The sequence below is a fragment of the Ixodes scapularis genome, unplaced genomic scaffold (genome assembly GCF_016920785.2).
Source record: "Ixodes scapularis isolate PalLabHiFi unplaced genomic scaffold, ASM1692078v2 PGA_scaffold2__306_contigs__length_199485367, whole genome shotgun sequence".
In the NCBI taxonomy this organism is placed as follows: domain Eukaryota; kingdom Metazoa; phylum Arthropoda; class Arachnida; order Ixodida; family Ixodidae; genus Ixodes; species Ixodes scapularis.
Window position 1 is genome coordinate 87,498,206 of NW_024609857.1, and position 27,794 is coordinate 87,525,999.

The 27,794-nt window shown below is 44.0% G+C and overlaps 1 pseudogene; it reads left to right on the forward strand.

Moving 5' to 3' along the window:
- Window positions 1-4,416: 4,416 nt before the first annotated feature.
- On the forward strand, window positions 4,417-27,794 carry LOC120836222 (annotated as a pseudogene).

Consider the following 27,794-nt stretch of genomic DNA (forward strand, 5'->3'; position numbering starts at 1 on the left):
ATACCCCTGCAACTATCATTGGGCCGGAAATAAAATCCCCAAAAATAAACTTTAAAAAATAAATAAAAAAAGCACACACTTTTGTTTTTGAGAGACAGGGCCGGAGCTACGCTGGAGGGAGTCCCAATTTTCCTCCGTCCCTACTGTCGCCAGTTGTCCTGCGGTTGATTTTTCTCGGCGGGATGCTTTATTAGTGTTTTTATTTTATTCCTCGCAAGCAGGTGGTTTGCCTTTTGGTAAAACCGAGACCGAGAACTGGGGACACGAACGAAACACAAACTGACGTTCGGTGTTACCCAATACAGTGAATTTTTTAACCGCTTATCCTGAGTCTTTTAAAATTATATTCCGTACATTTGTACCAAGTTTCGTTCACCAGCATTGATTGTGAAGGGAACTACAAACGCAAGCAGACGAAATTTATGCAGCCTAGTAAACCTATGTACCGGCAACTTCTCTTCTTTGTGTCCTCTGTCTCGTGTAGTAAAAGAAGAGCATCGGACCTGCCGGCTTGGCAAACCAGCAACATTGCACAAGGGCGCGAACCGTGTACCAAGGAGCAAACCAAACAGCCGATCCAGTATCCGAGCCAATGCCGATTAAAGTCACAAGTAAACAGAAGTCAACAGAAGCTAACAAAGGATGGGAGTGTCAGGTATGCTCGATTCACCCTGCCGATCAAAAGGCACTCGCATTGCGATCGCTCGTGCAGTTTCATGCGCGTTTGATGACGTGATGCTCACTTTACGATAGAGAAGCTATCGCGCAACCGCCGTGACTCGCCAGTTGAGATTTTTCGTAGACCGCGCTGCCTGGCTGCCTCCTCCGCCAAGCTCCGCAACGAAAACGCCGCTACTCCAAATGCGCGAAACCAGCTCTGGTTGCATAGTTTCGCGCCGGATTGCGCAGAGCGTTGCGCAATCCGAAGCTCCAATGTTCGCCGGATAGCGCTCCCCAAAGAGCACTATGTCGTGCATCTCAACCGGAGGTGGCCATACGCACGATGCGTTGAGCTCGTGCCATTTGGGTCACCCCGCTGATCTTGGGCGCTTTAACTCGGCGCTACTTTACTCCTACCTATACTTAGACTGGAAAGCCGAAACACCAGTTAGCGTTGCGGGAAAGGTTTGTTCATGCATACCACCTAAAAAGGACGTGCTATCGAACGACAATGTATCACCGTAGCTTCCGTCTTGCTGCGAGACGGAACCGACAGAACCAGGGAGTCTCTGGCAAATTTGAGGGTTTCCTGCGTCGACAAGCGGATTCAAGAATGTTGTCTTTAATTTAAATCGAAACAGTATGCATGGTCAATATATAGATCGGCCAAGGTAACCTTCCACATATGTGCACGATGGGAGTCTTCAAACCAATCAGGAATATTATAACGGTCGTAGAACCTTCGTATTGTCTCCGTCTCTTTTGCTTTAGACTCTGCCGCTCCACACGGGCCTAATTATTTATCTTCGAAATATTTCCGGCTTCTGCCACTTGTCTCCACAGTCAAAAGTAGCTCGAGTGGCCCGTAGATAGTTTCTGGCTGTGTTCCAAAACTTACTCGATCTAACTCTAGGGTAACGGTGGTTATCGAAAACCTACCCGCGCCCAGCGTTTCTCTATTTTTGTTGTCATGTGACATAATCCGCCAGGGTAACTCGGATCCATTCAAGTTGGTTTGGAACGCAGCCTCAGCGTGTCGCGCTCCTGTACAATATGCATCGTTTAGTTGCTGCGCCCGGAGTATGAAAACTCGGAGCGTCGAAGTACGAGTAAAGAAGCGCCGACTTAACGCGCCCATTGCTAAATCGTGCTTCCCCGCTTGTTCGGTGCGGCGCGAGTGAAGCCACGGATGGCCATCTTGCTGGGAGATGATTTGCGGTTTTGCTGCGGTTTGCCAGCGTGCTATAGGCACGTATTCCACTCGTCCGTCGTCATCATTCGCCCAAGAAGTTTTTTAAGACTGTACCGTTGAGACTTGCCGCTGTGAACACGTGAAAAAATTTTACGGAAGCGCAGTGTCGCAGGAAAAATGCACAACTTGTCAAAAGCAAGTTTCGCCGGTCTCGCGGCAAGGTCGAAGCTCCCTTGGCACGCCGAAGTGCTGTGTTTCTGTGTCTTCCCACGCTTGGATTCCGACCAAGAATCGACGCCGTGTGAATGGGTTTTGCGAATGCAATGTGCGTGAAGATGTGCCTCTGGATCAGCGTCTTACTTTACTCTGACGACTGTATACTTGCAACCCTCGCGGACCATTAACGAGCTTAATACAGCGTCCACTAGCGACGTAAGAGGGGGAAGGTACGTCTTTTTTCATGCTTAGACGATTTATAAAATACCGCGCACAACAGCTCCTCATTACTGATCAGTGCTGGCTCATTATCAACCTACTTAATTGCACTTGACGTTTGAGCGCGGCTCGCCTAATAGTAATTGCTCAGCAGATAGCACACAACCATATCGGCCGCGCTTCAAAGATTTTCATTCTCGCCGTCTTGTACTTTTGCCTTCAAAAACCCTTCTTGCTCCCCAGCGTTGCTCAATTCGTGCTCCCACGTAATCCATTAGAGTTAATTTGGAACATAGCCATTGTTATTAGTAAATAAGAGCACATACAGATCCCCCCCCCCCCCCCCCCCTTGATAGCAACTCACCAAAACAGCTAGATGATCCATCCAGAACTCTGTGGCCGATATATATATATGATCTAAAGACATCTACGCGCGACACACCTTCAGAACTTTGGTGCGGCGTAGATTCTTGATCGGTATCCAAGTGTACGAAGGCACAAAGATGTAGTGCTTGGCGTGCCAAGGAAGCTATGATCACGTTGCGAGACCGGCGACACTTGCTTTCAACGAGTTCTACCTTTATATACGGCTTCACACATATTGTACTCACAATACACATCCACACGGCGTCGATTTTTGATCGGTACCCAAACGTGCGAAGGCACAGAGACACAGTGCTTCGACGTGCCAAGGAAGCTTTGGTTCCGCCGCAAGACCGGTGAAACTTGCTTTTGGCAAGTTTTGGTTTTTTCCTGCTGCACTGCGCTTTCGTCAAATTTTCCACAATTGCGCAACGGCAAGTCTCAATAGAATCTTAAATATCTTCTTCGGCGACTGACGACGAACAAGCAGAAAACATGTCTACAGCACGCTGGAAGACCACAGCGAAACGCTAGCAAAACCGCACATCGTCTCCCTGGCCGTCTTGTGGCTTCACGTGCGGGGGCGGGAAGCGCAAAGTGAAGAGTGCAAGCGTTACATGTAGCAATTTGAGCTAACTGTACTGTTTAGTGTGGTAAATTTTTCTCAAGGAGTACCTGGATGTTCTATGCATATGCTTTGATGCTCATGGTCTCCCTGGTTCGGCCTCAAGGCCTAGCAAACCGTGTGTATGCTTTGTTGCTCGAGGTCTTCCCGGTTTGACATCGAGGCCTAGCGAACCAAAGCTTAGAATTTTCATACACCGCCTCCGCTCTGCAGTCAAGGCTAGCGTCGCGCATGAGCAGTGCGACGTCCTTGTTGCAAAGGAGAAAACTCGGTTTACGAATACTTGCCATTGTACGGGTTTTCATGTTGATTACTCCTGAGGAGTAAAGCTATACGCACGAGCTCGTGCACCTTGACCGGAAGTGGCTATACGCACAATGTGGAGAGCTCTTGCCATTTGGGCGACCCTTTTTGGATGGTGTGTGTATCACTGGGAAACTCATTAACCGCCCCCCCCCCCCCCCCCGACTGTGTTCAGCCTCTTCGCAGTGACAGTCTGATGCTGCTAATGACAAAACTATTAACCTACAAAATTATTAACCTGTACATGCCACTTTGCGCCGTTCGCCGAGCAACCCAAGCTTTGCTATCCCCATTGTACCTCTGGAAAGGGAGTCCCATACGATTTCACCGAAGTTTTGTCGACAACATTCGTTTTTCGTGTGCAAAAAGCCAAAAAAAAAATTCGGGAAAAAAAAAAGCAAGGTAGTTCTGTGGATCCACATGGGGTCTGCTGTGTATGAAGCAGACACCTCTCCACTAGGCTACACTTTCCCTTCGCAAACTCGTAACAGTTAGTTTTATACGAGTTTCGCGTCGTGCGTATAGCCATTTCCGATCGAGGTGCACGACGTAGTGCGTATAGCTTTACTCTTCCATGAAACGCTCGATTTACCCTGCAGAGACTGGTAGTGTCGAGAAAACTACGCCACTACCCTTTTCTGTTGAGAGAACTGTGCAACAAGCTTCTCCGAAATGTGAATCCGAGACATTCGATAAAGTCAGAACATCATTATCGCATGACCATAGCACGTAAACAAAACAGGTTGTATGAACAGATTTTTCACACTTCGAACACATTTCTTGGTGTATTTGAGACTGGGCTGTCCTCATGCTTTAACCTAGTCTTGGGTTTACCAAGATGCTTCAAAAGTGGTTGGTGCCAACCACTTTTGCTTCCAACTTTGCACCCTCTTCTAGGTGAGAAGGACATAGTTCTAAGTCAAAACATAAAGATTTATCAATGATAACTTGATTGGAACATCATGTCTGACTGCAACTTTCATTTTAGTGAGGTAACGAAAAAGTTTGCCGTGGTGGAATTCCTCAATGAGAACACTGTGGAGGCTGTCCCGTTGTCATGGGTCATCGAGGACAAGCGAGGCAGGCAGCTATGCTACTGGCCTGACAACATGTCCGGAGTGGAAATAAAAAATTATGTGAAAGTGTCTCACATTCCTGATGGAAGCTGGCCCCGCTACACTGTAAAGAGTTTGGCAAGATGCAGTGAGTTTTCTTGTGTGTTTTGTACACCTCCACATATTTTGTTAAATCGTATGGATTTATTTACTCTTCGTTAGCATACTTGTTCACGTCAGCCTTCATTGCGTCCCTCTTTTGAAGTGCAGCTGCTCTGTTCTGTTCAGTGAGCTTTATTCTCCTGTTTGTGGCAAGTTCCCATTTACAGTAATGGTCATGGCAGAGGTTTTATGCACTAAAATTGAATGCCAGAAAACATTGTGCATTATGGGGCATAAGCATATTTGGCAGAATTTCTAGCCTGAGCTCAAGCTCTTTATTGTCTTCTTTCACGAGCTGTGTATACCGTAAAGTACCGAGCAAGTGCCCATTAAAAGTTTGGAGATAATCGCGAAAAAGTGGTGGATGGGCACTCGCTAGGTCATAAATTTTAGGCATATTTGTACTGAGCATAATTTTTCAGATGTTAGAAAATTTGGGGGTGGGGAGATGGCCGGTATTTTAATGGTATGTGCAAGGTATGATTATAGCGCAACTGACAGTTTGTGTAGCGAAAAATGTACCTGTGATGTCTCGTCTTTTGTACATTGAGACTCTGGTTCTGTCCAGTCATATTTCAGTACATTATTGGAGGTGGGAGGGGACTTACGGTCTTTTATTCTCTGTACAGACACCTACAAAAAGGCAAAAAGGAAAGCAGGTGAGGCCGAGACTCTTTCCTGTCTTGAGACAACAGATGCTGGCGAACCTGATGACGAAGGTGATTATGCTTACATTTCTAAAAATTGTGTTGGAACAGAAAAGTACAATGTTATATCCCGTGTCATCGCACCGAGAACGAGGACACAGCTTTTGCAGGGGTTTCTTGTGCAATATGTGTTTCTTGCCCATAAAGTGGGGTGGGCGATGTCTTGGTGATGAGCAATAGCTCGGGATATTATGATAGGTAGAGTGCACAGTTAATAACTCTTGTTTTAATTTACCTTCAGTAGCAGCCGGCGGATCTCAAGACAGTAACGCTCCCAGCAGCACACACGGTAGAGAGACTTTGCCAGCCCCCCGTGAGTGTTCAGCACTACACCGCAAATTTATTGTTGGAATGGTTTTGACTAATGAATAATTAAAATATTATGTTCCTTTCATAGTATGTCGATGGCCTGCAGTTGAGGATGGCCGGCATGCAATAGAAAATGCTATGCAAAAGGAAAGAAAGAATATGATAGAAGACATAGAAGTATTCTAAATTCTATAGCCTGCTCTAGTAAGATTGATGGCAGATAATGCCACGTGGGAGCACAGGTCTCAAGCATGATTTTAAAACGGTGCGCCGTTTTTATGTCTCCATCATTGGTACTTCCATACAAGAGCCATGGAGACAGTTTGGTCAGTAGAGGAGACTTCACTAGCAAACCTGCCTCTGGAGTCGCACATTTCTCCAGCATTTGCAGTGTGAACCAATTTTAAGCCACATTCAAATAGTCACATCCACTTGTGACCAAAAGGAAATATATCGTGAGACAATTGGAGCATGCAAAACGTCGACAGTACTTTAGAGGTTGCTTCTCTTGAAAAGTGAAAAACATTGTCTTCAGAGAAGCTTAATATATTGATTACACATTCTTACATATAGTGTTACGGTGCTATAATTAAGATAAAATATAGATGCCGGCCAGCTGCGCTAGGAACATTGGAGTATTCACTGAACAGCCGCTGCAGCACGATCCAGAACATACTCTTATTTGTTGTCTGAGTCGATATTCTGTAAAGGCCCTGTCACACTGAGGCAACACGACGGCAACAACAACACAACACATTGTCCAACAGTCGGGCAACTTGTTGCTTGCTCCCTGTGTTGTCCGACAAACCTGTCACATCGCGGCAACAGCACGACAACATGGACAACAACTAAAATGTTGCCTCGGTGTGACAGCTTTCGGCAACAAAAACAGCAACAACTTGTGTTGGACAACGTGTGTTGCCCAGATTGCTGGCTGGCAACACAACATAGGTAGCTTCGATGGTAGAACCAGTCCCCTATCAATAACGTCTTACTCAAATCAAGGCCTCGAAAACGTTATTTACCGCTGGCGTGTTGCTAAAATTTGTTAGATTAATGTTTTTGCTGCGTAGTTACGGAAAGCGATTTTCGAAATAGTCACAGCTACGGTCGTGAACGTTCAGACTGGTTTTAAAATTAGAACTGCCGAGAAACCAGCTCACATTACTGATAGTGAAATAAAATGGCACGCTCTACTCACCCGCTACTAAAGTATAATAAAAATAATCCAGAAAACCATAGATTAAAAAATCGAAGCATTAAAACGGCCACTCTGATCATGATTGTTGATGCTTGGAACTTGGAAACAGCCGCTACCAGACACCTGATTTGTTTTAAAAATACCCAGGACGTTTTAGGGGAATGAAGCGATCACATAGCAGGCGGTAGGCAGATAACAGCGTTGAAAAATATTTATTTCACCGATTGTTATGAAGGCCGATCGTGTCGGTGTTGCAGTTTTGAAACACGGTCAGTTCAGCTCAACACTACGCTACAAAAGACTGTTAGGGGTACTGCCGGTGCTAACTCAATTTTACAGTAGAAATAGGAATTGCATGAAAGAACCGGACAAAAACACTTCATATGGTGGCGAAAATCCCGAACATATATCAGCAATGACACTTTCCTCGGTTAGGGCTATCTGCTTTGTCAACGAATGAAGAACATTTCGATAAAATAAAGAGCGGAAAATACTCTCAGTGCCAAGTTTTCTAATCACAGTCACTGGTTGATGTCGTACCGTGGTAATTCCCGGCCCTTCGAATGCGCTAGCACTTCGTAGAGTCAGATTTCCAGCAATTCCGCGTCGTACACGAACGAAAGTAAACAATTAAGATGGCAGAGTGTTCCCCGTGTTGTCCTCGCCGTCAGCACGGTGCGACAGGGTTGTCGAACAACAAATCGGGCAACACGGTTGCCGGGCGGCAGCAACATGTTGCCCGATTCTTGTTCTTGCCGCGATGTGACAGGGTCGCCGGCAACACGACTTCCCCGTGTTGACGGATAGAGTTGTCCAACTGTTGCCTCAGTGTGACAGGGCCTTAAGTCATGTGATCTCTCTAGAGCAGACAATTCTTTGTAAGAGTGCAGGTTAATTGTAGCATATCCTAGAGTAGAGGAAACCATATCTTTAGCATAATTCTAAGCAATTTTTGAATGTAACCAGATATTGCAAGTAAGGGGTTTGATTGTGCATTAAGTATTTAAATATTTCCCACCTATAAATTATGTTTTATTTTTCAGAAAACTACTACAAGGTGTTTCTAAATAATGTTTCGACTCTAAAATCGCCCGCAAAAATCAGGGACTTGGCATATCAAATGGAAACTTACCTCGAATACATCTTTTACTGGTCGGATTTGCACAGTGAAATTTTTAAGTCTGAATTCTGCGTAAAAAATAATATAAAAAAAATGCTTCATGCTTTTTAATTGGTGCGGTTTTCTATTTTCTATTTTTCCATACTTCAAGTAGAGATTTCAATCTCTAATGGGTGAATGAGACTAGTAAATTGTGTATTCAGGGTAAGGTGCGTATATGGGACTAGTAAAATACGTATTCGAGGTAAGTTTAAAATTATGTTCAGCTGCTTATTCTTGAGTGTCTCAAAATAAAGTTACAAGCTACAATTAATGACCCGTTCAAAATTGGCGACTGAGCGTATCGGGTTGTAATTTATCTCAAATGCATATTTTACTAGTCTTATTTACACATCAAAAATTTACCTGTAATTCGTATCTACTTCAAGTACGGAAAGTATAAAAAATCATAACTCGCACATTTAAAGCATTTTTGTATTTTTTTTTCGTGCTAGGAATTGAGACAACGTTTAATGCATATATCCGACCTGTAAAGGGCTTATCCGAGATGAGCTTCTACTTAGTACGTCAAGTCCCTGATTTTTGCGGACACTTTGAGTCAACTTTATTTTGAAACACCCTGTAGATACCATGTTACACTGTAAACGACTTATTTTTTTATAGGTCCATTTATTTCGTGGTATTAGCTAAATCTGAAGTTTTTGAATTTTTTGCTGGTACTAATTTTCGCAAAATGGAAGGGCTTTTGTTTTTGAATTGTTCACGAGGCCTATCTTTTTGCGAAATTAATGAAAATTAAGTCCTGGGGAAAATCAAGACTTCTACAGTATTTTCTGACATTTGTGCATTGCATAGTTTCGCAAAATTTTATAATCGGTCAAAATTAAACAACCTTGTTATTTATAGTTCCAGGTCGTTTTGACAGAGCATCCTCTCAAGGTAATAAGCATTTCACATTTCGCTCTATACTTCATTTGATGGCATTTACACTCCCACCTTTTGTTCTCTAATCCATAAACTTGAGACTTAAAGCGGCACTAAAGTGGTTTCTGAAGGAGATCATTTTTTATATTAAATTGTTTAAAAGCTATTAGTACATACAAGTTCTAGATTTCAAAATGGCGTCATCATCTCTAGGCAAGAAAAAACATGCGAACTCTTTTTTCTTGCAAACTACATTCTCTGGACCAATGAAAGTCCTACAATAGGTGCAGATTCTGTAGATTTTATTATAATTTCTTTTGAAAAGAGTAATACGCACACATCTGGATAAGACTGCTTTTTGACTACGGGCGATGCCACCACCGCTTGCAGTTGGCCGACGAATAACCTTCGTCGACCACTTCACTCTGGGAAATTTCCTAGGGAAAAAGCGTGTCGGTGATCTTTGGGAACGTTTTAGCATGGAAATAATGCGCACAAGATTGTAATTTTGGGTTGGTTAGAATGCTTGGAGTGTATAGATTGAGTTATCGCCATAATTAAAAAGGTGATCTCAAAAATCCCTTCAGTGCCCCTTTAAGAATGGAAAGAAGAGATGCTTTGCTATGCAATGGATTCTTTTGTTATCTATGCTTTTGATCTTTGCCATATGCTGGCATTGAATAGAAGCTTCTATCATTCATAGAACGCCATAACAGAAATTAATCTTTTACAACCCCAGACTCTGAAACAAAAAAAGTGTGACAACAGACACAGTTCCATTTTGTTGTGATCCTGAATCTCACTTTGCAAAAAATGCATTCTCACCAGCTCGTCTGCTGCCTAATTACTTCATTATCAAGGCATCTTTTAATGCATGTGAAGGTTTGGTTTTTTTACTGTTGTTTCCTTATTTTTAGGCTCAATTCGGGCAGATCATCCCCTGGAGCCAAGCAAACAGCAGATGAGGACGGAGCCACAGCATGTGACATGTGAGTCTAGCATTTAATTTCTGAATCCGGTGCCAACTGAAAGAGGGGGGGGGGAGCTAGGAAAGGTAATGGCATTTTTACATGATATGTCTACTTCAGGAGGGAAATATATTACATGCAAGACGTTGGGACGTTGGCCCTAATATCTTTATGTGCCGAGGTCCTGCTGGAAGCTCGGCACCGTGTGCTATCTCACATGCCTGTATTATGGGAAAGAATATGAATGTGTGAGGTATTCGGGGAATCTGTTTTATTCGTTCTCGCACAGCATGAACACTAAGAATAGCTTTGTGACCTTTGTGAAAAGAATAATTATTTTTTTGATGAATGGAAAGAATTGGTGTTTGCTATGGCTGTATATATCCAATCTTGCCATGTGCCTTAATGGGTGAATCTGGCTATTCATTGAGCTACCCAACCAAACTACATTCTCTGAATACCCAGACGTCGCTGTTCCCGGCATAATAGTTTGCACCCCTAAATTAAGATTCGTTATTGAAAAAATGGCGATGTCAAAATCAGCATTCACATTGCACCGTGCTTTCTACAGGTTTTCCCGCTCATTTTAATCCAAGCGACGACCAATTTAATCCCGGGGTCACTCAATTTAATCCAAGCGCCATACAATTTAATCCAAGCGCCACACAATTTAATCCCGGGGTCAGTCAATTTAATCCAGAATATATATATGGACTTACTGTGTTCAGTGGTCGTGTTTCGCTTACACATTTGGTAACTTAGAACAATTGTTTATACAATTAGAATTTTCGGGGGGCAATTGAGAATTTGATCATTAATGTGATTACTTTGAGTTACTAGTCCCACTATTGACGAGGCTTAACTGATATGTTGGTTACTCTTTTTAGAGCGCAGCTCTTAGGCACCCGTTTCCGGCTTAAGCGGCGTCGGCGTCGCCGTCGCCTTCGGCGTAACCACGCGGTGAATGATGGGTAAATTCCCCCGCTAAATTTAGCAGAAAAATTTCCCCGCTAAATCTAGCGGAAAACTTTTCCTGCTAAATCTATCGAAAAATCTTCCCAGCTAGATTTAACGAAAAATTTGCCCCGCAGATTCTTGTGGAAAATTTTCCCCGCTAAGTCTAGCAGAAAAGATTTCCCGCTAAATCTAGTGTGAAATTTTTCCCGCTAAATTTAGTGGAAACGTTTTTCCCGCTAAACCTAGCGGAATGTTTTCCCCGCTAAATCTAGCGGAAAATTTTCCCAGCTAGATATAGCGAAAAATTTGCCCCGCAAAGCCTAGCAGAAACGTTTCCCCGCTAAATCTAGTGGAAAATTTTTCCCGCTAAATCTAGCGGAAAATTTTTCCCGCTAAACCTAGCGGAACAATTTACCAGCTAGATTTAGCGGAAAAGTTTCCCGCTAAGTCTTGCGGAAAATTGTCCCAGCTAAATCTAGTGTAAAATTTTTCCCACTAAATTTAGCGGAAAATTTTTTCCCGCTAAATCTAGCGGAAGGTTTTCCTCGCTAAATCTAGCGGAAAATTTTCCCAGCTAGATTTAGCGAAAAATTTGCCCAGCAAAATCTAGCGGAAAAGTTTTCTCGCTAAATCTAGTAGAAAAATTTTCCCGCTAAACCTAGCGGAAAATTTCCCCGCTAAATCTAGCAGAAAAATTTCCCAGCAAGATTTAGCGGACAATTTTCCCCCGCTAAGCCTAGCGGAAAATTTGCCCCGCTAAATCTAGTGTAAAATATTTCCACTACAATTAGCGGGAAAAGTTTCCGGCTGAATCTAGCGGGAAATTTTCCCAGCTAGATTTAGCGAAAAATTTGCCCCGCAAAGTCCAGCGGAAAAGCTTCCCCGCTAAATCTAATGGAAAATTTTTCCCGCTAAATCTGGTGGAAAATTTTCCTCGCTAAATCCAGCGGAAAAAGTTTTCAGCAAGGTTTAGCGGAAAATTTGCCCCGCCAAGTCTAGCGGAAAAGTCTCCCCGCTTAATCTAGTGGAAAAGTTTTCCCGCTAAATTTAGCGGAAATTTTTCCCCGCTAAATCTAGCGGAACGATTTACCAGCTAGATTTAGCGGAAAATTTTCCCCGCTAAGTCTTGCGGAAAATTTTCCCCGCTAAATCTAGTGTAAAATTTTTACCACAAGATTTAGCGGAATATTTTTCCCGCTAAATCTAGCGTACAGTTTTCCCCGCCAAATCTAGCGGAAAATTTTAGATTTAGCGGAAAAGTTTCCCAGCCAAGTCTAGCGGAAAATTTTCCCCGCTTAATCTAGTGGAAAAATTTTCCCGCTAAATCTAGCGGAAAATTTTCCCCGCTAAACCTAGTGTAAAATTTTTCCCACTAAATTTAGCGGAAAATTTTTTCCCGCTAAATTAGCGTAAATTTTTCTCCGCTACATCTAGCGGAAAATGTCCCCACTAGATATAGCGGGGAAAATTTCTGGCATAATTCAGCGGGGAAAACTTTTCCGCTAGATTTAGCGGGGAACATTTTCTGCTAAAGTTAGCGGGGAAACTTTTCCGCTAGATTTAGCGGGGAAGATTTTCCGCAAATTTTAGCGGGAAAATTTTTCCGCTAAACAGCGAGGAAAATTTCCGGCTAAATTTAGCAGGAAAAATTTTCCGCTAAATTTAGCGGGGACAATCTTCCGCTAAATTTAGCGGAAAAAAATTTTACGCTAGATATAGCGGGGAAAAATTTCCTCTAGGCTTAGCGAGGCAAATTTTCCGCTAAATCTAGCTGGGAAGATTTTCCGCTAGATTTAGCGGGGGAATTTTCCGCTAAATATAGCGGGAAAAATTTTCCGCTAGATTTAGCGGAGAAAATTGACCGCTAAATTTAGCGGGACAATGTTCTGCTAGATTTAGCAGGAAAAACATTCCGCTAGATTTAGCTTAAAAATTTTCCGCTAGATTTAACGGGGAAGCTTTTCCGCTAGACTTTGCGGCGCAAATTTTCTGATAAATAGCTGGGAAAACTTTCCGCTAGATTTAGCGGGGAAAGTGTTCCGCTAGATTTAGCGGTAAAAATTTTCCGGTAGGTTTAGCGGGAGAGTTTTTCCGCTAGATTTAGCGGGAAAGTATTTCCTCTAGATTTAGCGGGGAAGCTTTTCCGCTCGACTTTGCGGGGCAAATTTTCCAATAAATCTAGCTGGGAAAATTTTCCGCTATATTTAGCGGGGGAATTTTCCGCTAAACATAGCGGGAAAAATTTTTCCGCTAGATTTAGCGGAGAAAATTGTCCGCTAAATTTAGCGGGACAATGTTTTGCTAGATTTAGCAGGAAAACATTCCGCTAGATTTAGCTTAAAGATTTTCCGCTAGATTTAGCGGGGAAGCTTTTCCGCTAGACTTTGCGGCGCAAATTTTCCGATAAATCTAGCTGGGGAAAATTTTCCGCTAGATTTAACGGGGGAAATATTCCACTAAATATAGCGAGGAATATTTTCCGCTAGATAGAGCGGGGAAAATTTTCCGCTAAATTTAGCGGGGAAAATGTTCCGCTAGATTTAGCAGTGAACGTTTTCCGCTAGATTTAGTGGGGAAGCTTTTCCGCTCGACTTTGCGGGGCAAATTTTCCAATAAATCTAGCTGGGAAAATTTTCCGCTAGATTTAGCGGGGAAAAGTTTCCGCTAAATACAGCGGGAAAAATTTTCCACTAGATTTAGCGGAGAAAATTGCCCGCTAAATTTAGCGGGACAATGTTCTGCTAGATTTAGCAGGAAAAACATTCCGCTAGATTTAGCTTAAAAATTTTCCGCTAGATTTAGCGGGGAAGCTTTTCCGCTAGACTTTGCGGCGCAAATTTTCCGATAAATCTAGCTGGGAAAATTTTCCGCTAGATTTAGCGGGGGAAATATTCCACTAAATATAGCGAGGAATATTTTCCGCTAGATAGAGCGGGGAAAATTTTCTGCTAAATTTAGCGGGGAAAATGTTCCGCTAGATTTAGCAGTAAAAATTTTCCGCTAAATTTAGCGGGGGAATTTGCCCATCATGCACCGCGTGGCTACGCCGACGGCATCGGCGATGCCGACGCCGCTTAAGCCGGAAACGGGTGCCTAAAAGCTGCGCTGTAAAAAGAGTAACCAACATATCAATTAAGCCTCGTCAATAGTGCGACTAGTAACTCAAAGTAATCACATTAGTGATAAAATTCTCAATTGCCCCCCAAAAATTCAAATTTTATAAACAATTATTTTAAGTTACCAAATGTGTAAGCAAAACACGACCACTGAACACAATAAGTCCATATATATATTGTGGATTAAATTGACTGACCCCGGGATTAAATTGTGTGGCGCTTGGATTAAATTGTATGGCGCTTGGATTAAATTGAGTGACCCCGGGATAAAATTGGTCGTCGCTTGGATTAAAATGAGCGGGAAAACCTGTAGTTACATGACGTCACAAATAAGCATTTTCGCCACTGTGACAGGAATCCTAAGGAACGCATTACCTTTCACTTTTTTTCGTACTAATGAGCAGGGGCTTTCACACCATTCATTATGCACCATCAAACATTTTGTAATCAGTCAGTAGTTGTACAGCCCAAACAGTGAAAAAGAGACGTCAGATGTAAGCATTGGTGCAGTGTTGCCAGTGATGACTTTCACTCTGAAGTGAACGCTGGATTTTCACCATATACTGCTGGTTGCCATCTTCTGACAACACTATCAACTTGGCTGTTTATGGCTTGCAGTACATGCTGCAAGTCAGATTAAAAAATTTAGGATATTGATTTTCTTGGTTCTTTTTACAAGGTTATTCTTTTAGTACAATTTATGCTTATGTTTCTGGCACGGCATACTTGCTGATAAATTTGTGCAGTTTTCCTGAGCAACAAATTTTGATGTACTATTGCAGTCGTAATTTTAAGATTTTTCAGCATTTAGGTGGCACTTGCTAGAGCGACATTATTTTTGCCCATGATAACAAGCATCCGGCAGATAATTTTAAAATATTTCCCACTGCTTGGCTGTTCTTCTGGGTATCAGCACTAAAGAATTTGATGTATTGGTTTCCAGCCCAGCAGGGGCTACTGGACTCTTGTGATGAGAGCTCGGCGTCAGCAGAGGTGCTGGAGCACACTATCACTCGTAAGTCTTGGGATTACAGTTTTAGTCGTGTGCTATTTGCTATAGCTAAGCCTTTTATCCAGGTTGGTGACCATCTTCAGAGTAGTGAGACATGAAAACATTCCATAAATACTGAGGTAATGATGTCAGTCGTGAATAAAAATAAAGTGCACTCTTCGGCAAAGCAGTGAAGGTCATTATGGTACCATACCCATTTTCTAACCTTTGGTGGTACACAACTAAAGTTATGTGTTTTTGGATAAATCTGAAAAAATCCGAAGAACACTAGCCGATAAAGTTTTTGTCAATTCGGATTTATCCGAAAAACTGAATTCCGAGGTCACAGCGACAAAATTAACAGCAAAAAAGACGGAGTTCTACAACTAAACCTTATAAGATCACAAGATCAGTGGTCCCGAGGAGATTCCACTTCATTTTCCTTTGGAATTTGGACTTGCTGACAAAAAGAGGTTTGCTTTCTAACACATTGAGGTTCCTTCGGGACAACGGGCCATGGTACCTGAACCATATTTATTTTGTTTTCGAATTTTTAAGTTTTACGCAGCAAAATAAGCTTTCTCTTTCAAAGAATTGGGAATCTAACAATCTCATTGTTTTGAGTGCACACTAGCTCCACCTTTATCTCATTTATTGGAGATCATCAATACAATGCTGGTTAGAGTTATCGTAACAAGGCCCTTCATGTCCATTTTGCTTCGTTCCATGAAATTGTACTGCTCTTCGGGGTTAGTTCAAGTTAATCATTGCCATGCCCAACTTGTTTCGAAGTTACAGGCAGGCAGCATATGCTAATGGACATGTTTGCTGAGACCATGTTACAGTTTTAATGATTTAGTTTCCAAATTAACGCGGATGAAATGAACATGGTTTTACCATACTGTAAATGACCTAATTTTCGCGAGTACGTAGGTTTTGCGAATTGCCTACAATTAACGAAAAATAAATACCACAGACAATTCCAGTAAATATTTAAACACATTGGAAGCTACATTGAGATCCTACCACGTTGCAAAAGTTTGCACCGGCGAACAATTAAAATGTGAATTCTGAGGAGTTAATTTATAAGCATTATTTCATTGGCGAATAGTGCTCATTGCTAAGATATCTAATGCTTCATTTGCTTTGCTTATCATTCAGCCTCTGAAACCCATCTGCTCAAGATCGTCCTAGAGGTCCGTGCTCAAAACAAAGCACATTGAGCAACAGAACAGGGAGCTTTTGGCCACGGTAGGGCAAGTGCTCCGGCACCTGGTTGCTGTAGAACAGTGTCAGGAAGCAAGGCCAGAGGACCAGGCCAGACCCGATGTACCCGAGCTCTTCGAGATGCCAATCTCTACAATGGAGCAGTTTTGGGCTGCTGATAAGCGCCTCAGGAACACCACAGACAGGGCACTGCTGGTATTTATGTTTTTTTCTTTTTTAATTTAAAAGATATGAACTTGAACAGCTGTTATTGCATAGTTCGGGCACGAACACTTCTTACTTAGCGGTCGATCTATTGGTGAGTCAGTTTGTAACCACGAACAAAGAGCGTCACGCAAAACCAAGTATAACAAATCGTGTCACACAACCCTACTTGACACCCAATCATATGCCCTTACGTGACTTATACTATACCAGAGCAAGCAGTAGCAGCAGCAGCAGAAAGAAGACAAAGAGGATAGCGTTAGCTGTCCTTGTCTTCCTTGGCACTACAGATCTATGATTGCTTTATTGATACTGATAAGTGGAGTCTGTCCATTAGCAGAAAGAAATGAAGCAACAATAAAGTCTTAAAAAAAGAACTAAATAAAAACAGCACACTAATTATTTAGGTTTATTTTCCAAACTTAGCTGTTGCCCTCTAATAGGGACCCCTTGTAAAAACACCAGAAGGCTGCATGCGCTCCACTGTCCCTGTGCCTCTCCCTCCTCTTGACCCCCTTCCTTGCCACCGTCATTTAAGCCGGCGAGAGAACATTTTTCATGCCTCCGTTGACTGCGACTATTGAGTTTTTTACAGGGCATTGCGGCACGGGCAGAAGGCACTGGAGCTTTCGTAACAGATTTATTGTAACTAAAACAGGTTTCGCATATAACAGTAAACAAGGTTTAAAAGGGCCACAGTGTAAACTGAGCTATGTAAATGAAATGGGTTGTGAATTGTGTTCATGGCTACTATCAAGCAGTGTAGGTATGCACTTAGCTGCATAGCACATGGTAGCCAAGGAGATGCTTATAATCACAGGCTTATGATGCCATCAAAGCAGCATGTGAATGAGCAGGAAAGTTTTTTGACAATAAAACTACAAAGTTGTTGCAATAATGCACAATGATGGAGACTGTTGTTTGTCAGCCTTTCCCTGACATCCTGATCTTATTTCTTATGTTGTGTCTGCGTCCTTCTCAATAAGCACTAGTGAGGGATGTGTGGGGTGGCCTCTTGACGGGCATTAGCTTCACTGGATTAAAAAAGTGACACATCTAAATTCCACTAGACAGTTTCACGGACATCATACTGTAAACCAGGGGTTCTCAAAATTTTCGGTCCCACGAAACCCCGGTAAGCCTAAAAAAATGCCGTGGAACCCCCCTACCTCCCTTCGTGCATTTTTGCCGACAGAGAGGCAACACAAGCACAAGCTTAGGCGATTTTTGCTTCGGCTGCTTCTCACCTATCCCCATATCAATCGCGATGTCAGTACAAAGTAAAATGAAGGCATTTTGCACAATCCTGCCGCGCAGTATGCGCGGCAAGACAAGGCTGGGGGGGGGGGGGGGTTGCAATTTGGGTGTTCGCGAAAACAATTATGGGGGGGGGGGGGGGAAACCCCTGCCGTAAACGACCCTTTTTTTCGTGTGCTCAATATTTCACAATTTTTTTAATTTTTGGCTGCTAATTTCTGCTAGGTGCTACAATCTCAACGCGTTTACATTTTACCGGAATTGTTTGTGGGACCTGTTTTTCAGAAATTTGAGGCGAATGAATCACGAAATTTGCGAAAATTAAGTCATTTACAGTATACAACATTGTCTTCATCTCTGAGCAGATTCAGATGAGGCTCCTGATGTTCGCTCTGGAAGTTTGAACCGTCAAATAACAACGCGACAAGTGTGATTGACAAGCAAGATTTTTCCAAATACGCAGGAAGATAACCATTGCCTTCGTTGGTTTAAAATACGGTGGACTTACATTCGAGTATCTTTGTTATTTTCTGTTTGTCCTATAGGGTGAGGATCCAACTATTTTGGGCTTAATATAAAACTCTTTATGCATGTAATGTGGCGTGCCACATTTACATGGCATTATATTATTTTATTCTTTAGGTGTGTTCGTGCCAGTGTACCTTTTTGACATGTCGAGAACTGGTTCTGCCTTTCCAGGAGGGGCAGCTGCTTTCCCTGGGCCAGAGCACCTCTCTCCCGAAGGTCATCCAAGACATGGTGGGGCGGCTGCTGTCCAAGGGGGTGCAGGAGAGATTCTCACTCCTTGGACAGCGGTCTAAGCTCTCGTTCAAGAGTACCAACATGTGTGGTGTTATCATTGGTAAGAAATTGCTTAAATTTATTACTACCTATAATTAGATGGAATTTATATTACAGTATATATGCGCCGAATATGTTTGCTAAAAGGTTTTTAAATATAAATCCCCCTCAGTGTCTGAGACATCACTTCATGTATTTTATATGATTTATTTACATTCTCTATCATTAATTCCTTCTATGCATTTAATCCTCATGCTGAAAACTAGTAACGCTTCGAAATAAACGTGAAGAGAAGATGCTGTTTGCCGTTTGGTTCATCTTTTCGTTATGTTTTCCCAGGTTGAATATGAAGTTAATATAATTGAGGTTTAAAGTCCTGAGATGTTGGTGTTTTTTAGTACCACTCGCACGGTTGAAATTCAGTGGAGTATCATGTGATGATGATGATGATGATTAGGGTTTTAGTGGCGCATTGACAACGGAGGTCATATTGCGCCAATTCAATGTTGTTTAACTGGCACTAAGCAAAACGGTTTAAAATAACAGTATAAAAAAATTACAACTGGTGTAGGTAGCCAGTTTTATTTAGGTAGTCGAGAACACGGTGAAAAGGCACTAAAGGGCAGTCACTAAGTAAAAACATTGGATGAAAGGGAAGATAACCTCTAAAAAGTTCAGGGAAGCTAGACCGGCGCAATTGATGGTGAAAAGGGCAATGCCATAAAATGTGTAACACTGTAAGGCCTTTCCCACAATGGGCACAAAGCTTCACATTTTCGTCACGAAGAAGGTGCAAGTGCGTCAAGCGTGTGTGGCCAATTCTTAGGCGGCAGAGCAGAACCTCTACAGGCCGTTCCCTGTGAAACGAGCCCTCCCACGGGGCCAAAATGGGTTTTATGACATGAAGCTTATTGTCGTACTCTCTGTCCCACTCCAACTGCCATGACATCAAAAGTGATTTCTTCAAAAACGGCTTCAAATCTTGATGAGGTAATCCACAAGTTGTTACTAAATCCTTGGCAGATGCAGCCAAGCTATCGGCTTTCTCATTCCCTGGAATCCCGACATGACTCGGCACCCAACAAAATTTTATGTCATGTCCGAGTCGGAGGGCTCCATATAATTTACCTCGTACATGTAGGGTAAGCAGATTCTTCGTAGGGAGCAGGGAGGACACAGCCAGTAATGCGCTTTGAGAATCAACAAAGAGAATAGCTTTCCTTATATTGTTTTTTAGTATGTGATCAACAGATAGTAAAATGCCATAAAGTTCTGCAGAAAAGATGCTTGCCACACAGTTAAGTTGAAGAGATTTCATGAAGGAACCAGAATATACTGCGCAGCCAACAAAAGAAGAGGATTTCGATCCATCGGTATAGAATTCAGTGTAACCTCTATATGTCTCCAGCAATGAAAGGAACTCCTGCTGGAGAACTCGTGGGGAGGTAACCCGCTTACTGTATTTTGTAAGTGTCCAGTCGCAAACGATAGGGACTTCGTCCCAAGGAGCAACTCTGTCCCTGTAATTTAGCACGGCAACATGAAGTGGGACATGAAGGGAAGCACTGAAATTTTGAATGCGAAAGTTGAGTGGCCGTATAATGCTCGGCTTGTTTTCAAAAAGTCGAGAAAAACGACAGGTATGAATGGCATTGTAAGCTGGGTGCTGTGGATTAGAATAAACCCGATAAGCATAGCAAAGACTCAGGTACTGTCTGCGTTTCTCAAGCGACATCTGATGTGTATCGGCATATAGGCTTAACACAGGTGATGTGCGAAATGCGCCGGAGGCAAGTCTGAGCCCTAAGTGGTGAACGGGGTCTAGCATCTTCAAAGTAGAGGATCGTGCCGAATCATAAACGACTGCACCGTAGTCAAGGCGAGACCGAACCTGGGAGTTGTATAATCGTATAAGGCATTGCCTGTCCGATCCCCATGAAATGTGGGACAACACCTTTAGAACATTTAAAGAATTTAAGCATTTGCGTTTCAACTTTTTCAAATGTGGCACAAAAGAAAGCTTCTTGTCAAAGATTACACCAAGAAATTTGTGTTCCTGTTGAACAGATATGTCTATGTTATTGAGATGCAAAGTGGGGTCCAAAGACAAACCCCTGCGCAATGAAAAGGGAACACAAACAGTTTTTTCGGGAGAAAACTTGAAACCGTTTTCATCCGCCCATTTGCTCATCCTGTTGATAGTGAGTTGTAGTTGCCGTTCACAACTGGAGAGGTTACATGAAGAGAAGGAGAGCTGCACGTCGTCTACATAAAGAGAATAAGATACCGATGGCGGTATCACCCTTCCAAGACTGTTGATTTTAACAGCAAAAAGGGTAACGCTTAAAACTCCTCCTTGAGGGACCCCATTTTCTTGGCTAAAAACCTTTGACAGTGTGCCACCCAAGCGAACCTGAAAGGTTCGCTTGGTTAGGAAGTTTTGTATGCACTGAAGCAATCGACCACGCACACCGCAGTTGTACAGATCTCGAATGATTCCATACCTCCATGCGGTATCATATGCTTTATGCATATCAAAAAATACCGAAACACAATGTTGTCGGTGCACAAATGCCTCACGAATAAGGGTTTCTAAACGAACCAAGTGATCTGTGGTTGATCGTCCCTCTCGAAATCCACACTGGTGAACATCAAAAAAGTTCTCAGCCTCCAAAAAAATAAAGAAGACTCCGATTAATGAGCCTTTCATATGTCTTCCCCAGGCAACTAGTGAGTGCGATGGGACGGTAGCTTGTGGGGACAGATGGATCTTTTCCATGTTTCAAGAGAGGTATAACATGAGCACATTTCCAGCACTGAGGGAATGCAGCTTGTTTCCATAGGTGATTAAAAAACGTCAGAAAATGGCAAAGTGATTCAGGGGACAGGTGTCTAAGCATTTCATAATGAATTTTATCTGGGCCTGGTGCAGCCTGCTTTTTTGTAGCAAATGCTACTTTGAGTTCACCCATAGTGAATGGTTTGTTGTATGAAACAGTGGCAGACCCTAACATGGAGATTGACTGCTTTTCAGCAATAGACTGGAATTTCTTAAACTTTGCGCTGAAATTTGAGCAACTACTGATCAGCTGAAAATGCTCGCCAATGATGTTTGCTTGATCTTTGAGTGATACAGAGGAGGAGGAAAAGAGAGGAGTTCGAAAGGATTGGTAATCTCCTCGGACCTTCCGCAGGCGGTCCCACACTTCTTTTAACGGTACAAAGCTATTTAGGGCTGAAATATATTTAACCCACGATGCCTTTTTGGCTTGTTTTCTCGTCCATCGAGCTTTGGCTCTGCTTTTTTTTTAAATTCTATCAAGTTAAGAGGCGTCGGATATCGGCGGAAGATTCCCCAAGCCCTATTTTGTTTCTTTCGAGTGGCTGTACACTCATCGTTCCACCAGGGTTTGCATCTCCTGGGGAGCTTACCAGAGGTTTGTGGGATAGACGATGCAGCAGCATTAATTAAACATTCAGTGACATAAGTTGTCGCCTCCTCTGCAGACATACTAGTAAATAAAGGTGGGTCAAACACAGCTTCTGAACCAAACAGAGCCCAGTCGGCCTTCTCAAACTTCCACCTCGGAAGGCGGGTCGAAAGCGAAGGAAGAGGTATAACTGTTTCTAAAATTATGGGGAAGTGATCGCTTCCAAAAGGATTATTTAAAACCTTCCACGAAAAACATGGAAGTAAAGATGGTGATGATATGGAAAGATCTATTGATGTGAATGTGTTATGAACAGAGCTAAAAAAGGTTGGTTCTCTCTTATTCAAAAGACAGAGTCCAGATAGCGATAGGAGCCGTTCAATAACTCCACCGCGGGAATCTTGACGAGAGCTTCCCCACAAAGGATGGTGGGAATTAAAATCACCTAAGATTAAAAAAGGTTTGGGCAGTTGATCTACCAGGCCTTGGAGTTCATGAAGATGCAATGGACTGTTAGGTGGAAGGTAGAGCGACACAATGGTGATGAGGCGATCAAAGAGGACACGAACTGCCACTGCCTCAAGTGGTGTTTGAAGAGGTACTTGAGCACACACCACTCCATTCTGCACTACTACTGCAACACCACCGGAAGGAGTGGGGGAAAGGCGATCCTTCCTAAAAACTTGGTGACGACATGAGATCTGTGTATGATTGTCATTGAGATGAGTTTCTTGTAAACAGAGCGCCACGGGACGGAGCTCATCAAGAAACATGTTCACGTCATCAATATTACGAAGAAGGCCGCGACAGTTCCATTGCATGACGCCCTAATGTTTACTCATAGCAATAAAAAGGTAAAAATAAAAAATAGACTAAAAAACAGGACGAAACATAAGATGACATCACTATGGTTTAAAATCAATTTTTACACGTGGAGCGTTTTTCTTTTTCGACGTATCTGCCTGCCTCCCAGTGGGGTCACTGGGGGCAGAGAAAGAAAACACCGATCCTGAGGAGGGAACCTCCTCGTCGGATCTGGGCCCACTCTCGTCCATGGGCTCCTCATGCGTCGCCGACGGCCGCCCCTGGGGGGTCGACTGCCGTGACGGCTCACCAGGTCTATTCGGACCAGATGTGCGGGGTGGCCGGCCCCGACCAGGGGGGGCCTTCCCCTGCTCTGAAGTGGATGCTAGTGAGCCAGCATCCACCCTGGACTTGGGACCCGGTGCCACTGGCACCGCCCCTGTGGGTTTAGGAGGGGACTTCAACGAGAGCCGCAGATCATCCGGAGACGTCTGGGTTCCCGTCGATGCCGTTACTGGTCGTGCCGGTCCCCTGCGCACGACCTCGGCATATCCACCCTTTGATAAGAAAGAAAATCGTTTCTTTGCTTCTACGTATGATATGTTTTCTTTGGCTTTCAGCGTCAGTATTTCTTTTTCTTGTTTCCAAAGAGGGCAGGAACGTGAGTATGAAGGGTGGTTACCTTCGCAGTTCGCACATTTTGGCTCATTGTCACAGTTGTCAGCAACATGTTCTTTGCTTGAGCACTTAGCACATGTGTCGGCCCCCCGACAGCTACGTGACCCATGGCCGAACCGCTGGCACTTGAAGCACCGTTGGGGGTTTGGCACGTAGAGTCGGACTCTGCACTGTAGGTAGCCTGCCTTTACAGTCGCAGGGAGAGTGGTGCTGTCAAAGGTTAGGATGATGTGCTTTGTTTTCCGTTCGCTGCCATCACGACGAATATTGATTCGTCGCGCAGCAACAACTCCTTGGCTAGAGAGCCCCTCCACTAACTCTGCGTCTGATGTGTCTAGCAGGTCGTCCTCGGAAATAACTCCTTGGACAGTGTTCAGTTTGTGGTGCGGAGAAACAGTGACTTTGTAGTCCGAAACCGAGTTGAGAGCCAGGAGGGCATCACACTGCTGTTTTGTACTGATCTCTACAAGGAGGTCTCCGGATGCCATTTTCTTCGCATGAAAGTTCTGACCAACAACGCCTTCTAGTACCTTGGCTACAAGGAAGGGGGAAAGTTTGCCCAGTGGCTTTTCACTTTCAGAATGTAAAACTAAAAATCTCGGAAACTTTTCGGAAACAAGAGACATTTCAAATTGAAACGGTACTTCGGTGCGGGTCCTTTTCAGGGCCCGATCAAGAGGTTTTTTAGTTTGAGAACCCATATAGATGGGAAGGAGTTTCAGTGCCCGGGTGCACCGCCCACCACGGAGCCCAACGAGGGGGTAGGTAATGTGCCATAACAAGAAAGGCTCGGCTGACACAATTACTCTACCAGTGCTGCCCGGGCACTATAACCGAGTGTGGATGCAGGGACAGGACCTGTTTCCACTCAAGGTTAGCCCTTGCCGCCTAAGAAGGTGAAAAAGGAAGGAAGAGAGTGCAGAAGAAAAGAGAAAGAGGTGGGAGGAAAAGTGAAAGAAGGAAGAAGAGGGTAGAAGAGGCGACTGACTGAATCATCCTGGTCGGGCCAAGCCAGGACACCCGTCTACGAGAAGCAGGGGTCGAAGCGGTGTATTGCCTCGCCCGGGGGGCCCCGAAGGGTCCAAACATACCCCGGGCTCAGCTCAACCAGCAGGGTCCCCTTTTCCCCGGACGCGGGTACGCCACGCACAGCCAGACGTGGGTGGGCGAACCCACATGGCTCGGGGTTCGTAGTGACGCCACTCACCAAGCACCTACAAAAGTAGGTGCCCCCTGCGTGCGGGTATGGTGGCCCACGTGGCTGGGGTCCGTGGTGACGCTACTCACCAAGCACCTTGCACCTAAGGTGCAGGCGCCCCCTGCGGAGCTCGGGGTCCGTGGAGACGCCACTCTCAAAACACCTGCTTTCACAGGTGCCCCCTGCGGGGGGAGTATCATGTGAAACATCGATACTCCTGCGTAGGGAAAATGCTTTAGCATAAACAAATCTATTATCTCCTTATCTGTGAGACAGCCATTAACCTCAATAGACCTTTTGCGAAATCCCCCAAGCGCCTCGGCCCGCGCGCGAGGAATTGTAGGAGAGATTGTCCCTCGCCTGGCCGCTTTGCCTTGAGATCGCATTGCATTGTCACTTGCCTCCACTTAATCCTCTGTTTTTCGATTTCATTGCTTATTTTTATCTATTCCAGTGTATTTTTTATTGCTTCTAAGTGTTTCTATTCCCTTCTGCGCGCAATATTTCTTGTGTATATATAGTTTTTGTGTCTTCGCCTTTTTCAACGGGGTTGCCGACAGACAACACGCCGCTTCGCGCGTCGTTCCCCGAATAAGTACTACCGTTGCTACCGATGCCTATCGTGCCGTTAGCTGTTCATTTTGGTTCATTTGACCCGTGTGCAGTCGAGAGGAGCCGTTTATGAACACCCGCGCACATGTCATAGGGGTAGGCAGAGCTCCGAATCAACAATCGCGACGCGAGAGCCGAGTACGCTGTGATTTGGCCGCCCGTGCTCGCTCCGTTGACTTGCACTGTAGCGTGTGCCTTCGAGTGCCGCTTACTTGACCAAGATACAGCACGCTGCTTTGTCGCCGCGAACCATTTGTTTGAATGTTTACGAAGCTGAGGCATATGCAACGCTGCAGCGCGATCCCTTCGCAAACGCCGACGGCTCAATGTCGCGGCTTGAATGCACTTATGGCATGCCTTCGTAATCTATCTGTGAAGCTGTTTTCAGTTGCCAAAGCCCTTTTTCAAATGCAGAGATGTGTTTCCGCGAATCATTTGTCCGATTGCCTGCGAAGCTGTAACACCATTCGTCATATCCAACGTGCGGTGCCTGACAAACTGCGCGCAGCGGCGCGAGCCCTTCGCAAGCGCCGGTGGCCCAACGTCGCGGCTTGTATGCGCTTATGGTATGCCTCCTAATCTATCTGCTACACGGTTGTCAGTTGCAGACACCCTTTTTTCAAGTGTAGAGATGTGCTGTCACCCAGGCAGTCATCTTGAAACTCGTAGTTCCTTCGATAATTTTATTTCTCGATTCAAGATGTCAGCTGATGCTCGAGTTAAGATGTCAGCAACTGATAACCGCCGAGGAGACTGATCATGAATGCATGCCAAAGGCGCATACAAGCCGCAATGTTAAACCGCCGGCGCTTGCTAAGGGCTCGCACCGCTGCGTGCAGTTGTCAGGCGCCGCTGCGTTGGATATACCTAACGGTGTTACAATTTCTCAGGCATTCGGACAAATGATTAGCGACGGCAAAGCGGAGTGCTGTATCTTGGTCAAGCTAAGCGGCACTCGAAGGCATACGCTACAGTGCGAGTCAACGGAGCGAGCGCGGGTGGCCAAATCACAGCGCACTCGACTCTTGCGTCGCGATTGTTGATTCGGAGCTCTGCCTACCCCTATGACATGTGCGCGTGTGTTCATAAACGGCTCCTCTCGACTGCAGCGGGTCAAATGAACCAAAATGAACAGCTAACAACGCGATAGGAATCACTAGCAACGGTAGTACTCACCCGGGGAACGACGCACGAAGCGGCATGTTGTCCGTCGGTACACCAGTCGAAAAAGGAGAAATATTGCGCGCAGAAGAGAATAGGAACACTTAGAAGCAATTGAAAATGCACTGGAATAGATAAAAATAGGCAATAAAATCGAAAAACAGAGGATTAAGTGGAGGCAAGCGACAATGCAATGCGATCTCAAGGCAGAGCGGCCAGGCGAGGGACAGTTTGTCCCACAATTCCTCGCGCGTGGGCCGGGGCACTTGGGAAAATCACAAATCGTCTATTACCCCCCCCCCCAAAAAAAAACAAAAAATATGCAAAAACTTTTGAATTTGGAAAATGCCATATTTTACATCTGCCAACATCTAGAGGGTATTTCCAGAAAGTTTCATTAGTTTACACTGCATGGTTAATTATTTATAAATTATTTTCGGTCCACCGATGCCAAAGAAAAAGTAGAGGTTGGCATAAATTTCATTTTAGGAAAACTGTCCTTTTGTTATTATGTAACTTGGATTCATTTTGAAATTGTTATGGGGTGAAATTTTAAGGGGAAGATAGCTATAACCTTGCATTTTTTTATTTTTGTCATTTTCATGATGCGAAAAATATTTTGGATAAAGAATGGAGATTTAGAAAACAGTATTTGTGTTTATGTGGCTTTTTCGTCATGAAAGATGGTATATTATAGATATATAGCTCTAGAGCTATCTGGTCTGAACTGTCCCAAAGCACTATAGCACATGGAAATGACAAATTATAAATAATTTCAAAATTATAGAACCACTTTCATCTTTGAACATTTGTAATTTTTTTTTGTACTTCACTCAGGTTAACAAAATTTGCCACAAGTGTTCTCAACATCAACAGAAACAAAACCTGTAAATGTCATTTAAATCGGGCAAGTGGTTCAAACATTCACTTTTTTGGGTAGTGTCCCTTAAGGGCATTGTTTTTTCATGAAAAAACAAACAAAAAAAACTAGTATAATCTGCACAGGTCCTGACCAGTACCTTGCATGGAACTAGTCTGCAGGATATTGATTTGCACAATCGTTTCACTAATCTGCATGATTCAATAATTTTTTTTACAGGTGCAATACGAGCCCGACTGCCGTCATGTGTTGTGGGGGCAGCGGAAAAGAAGCTAAGCCGGTACCTTTCGGGGGCACCTGACAGAGAAGGTGGCAGGGCCAGGAGGGTCCAGAAAAAGTCCCTGCCTGAGGAGGTTCAAGAAGCTCCTGCGTCCTTGGCCCCCTCCCTTGACGAGGAGCTGGACACCCTTCCCGAGGTTCCCGACCAGCAGTTTGAGTGAATAAACACCCCTG